At 38.5% G+C, this 1,253-nt stretch overlaps 1 non-coding gene across 1 annotated transcript; it reads right to left on the reverse strand.

The window, feature by feature from the left end:
- Positions 1 to 872: 872 nt before the first annotated feature.
- Positions 873 to 980, reverse strand: LOC127201932 (U6 spliceosomal RNA). Its single transcript, XR_007832267.1, has one exon. It is a non-coding gene; the product is annotated as a U6 spliceosomal RNA (small nuclear RNA).
- Positions 981 to 1,253: the final 273 nt, after the last annotated feature.

Below are 1,253 nucleotides of genomic sequence, written 5' to 3' on the forward strand. Positions count from 1 at the left end.
ATGCATTAAGCAGACAACGGACCTAACATTCTAAAACTGAGAAACATATGTATTTTATCTGAAAGGCATTAAGAATCATTTAATGCAATAGTTCTCAAATTAGTAAGAGGAGAAGAAACAGTGGCAATCAGACTTAGCAAAAGTAATGAGAGGGGAAAGCTTCCTGAGCATATAAAAGTTTGACAAGATGCTCAAAGACATTTTTACAACTTCCCACAAGTTGCAAATCACTGACGCAGAAATGCCTGACAGCCCTGACTACCATCTGAGGAGCTTTCAAATATCCTTACTCGCAGGTCACATTACAGAGCCTCAAATTGGACTCATCACCAATACTTTTTTTTTAAGTACATAGGGGCTGGATGCCTCGGTGGGTAAGAGTGCTCACTGTTCATTCAGAAGAGCAGAGTTCAGTCTCTAGTATCTACATCTGGTGGCTCACAACTCTGTAATGGCAGCTTTGGGGAATCTGAGACCCTCTTCTGTCTTTCCTGGATGTATACACACACACACACACACACACACACACACACACACACACAGACACACACACACACCAGTATAAATTTAAAAAGTAAAATATTTTAAAAAGGTGAGTAATAGTCCAAAGCATATAGGAAATATTTCTGTTTCTATCCATCCATACATCAATGGACATCTGTCACTTCCCTCTTCCCACTATTGTGAATAACGGTGCAACAAACATGAGGATGCATATGCCCTTTCAAGATGCTGATTTAAATTTACTGTGTATACTCAAAGTGTGCTTGCCGGCTCATTTGGCAATTCTCTTTGGTTTTCTGAGGAACCTTCATCCTGATTTTCATAACACGGCACCATTTTACATTTCAGCTAATAGTGTAAAAGGTTTCTCAAACTGTGGATTGCTCACAGTATTTTCATGTCATCCTTGCACAAGGGCCATGCTAGTCTTCCCTGTGTGGTTCCAACTTGAGTAAATGTGCTGCCAAAACAAGCATTAATTAAATAATTGGTGATGTAATTTTCAGAAATTCCTATTAACAAATCCCATGAGGGTGGCTGACAGAGTCTCCCAGATCTTTTAAAATATGCATGTTTGAATAATTCATTTTATTTTAAGGGGAGGCAGATTGATGGTCAAGGAAAAGGTACCAATAGGCTCTTCAATAGCACCAGCCTTCACCCACGATTATGAAGATGTCAAATTCCATCCCAGACACACTGAGTTTTTTTTCTTTTTTCTTTATTTTTTTATTTTTAATTCTGGGTAG

Source organism: Acomys russatus, chromosome 17 (genome assembly GCF_903995435.1).
Source record: "Acomys russatus chromosome 17, mAcoRus1.1, whole genome shotgun sequence".
Classification (NCBI taxonomy): domain Eukaryota; kingdom Metazoa; phylum Chordata; class Mammalia; order Rodentia; family Muridae; genus Acomys; species Acomys russatus.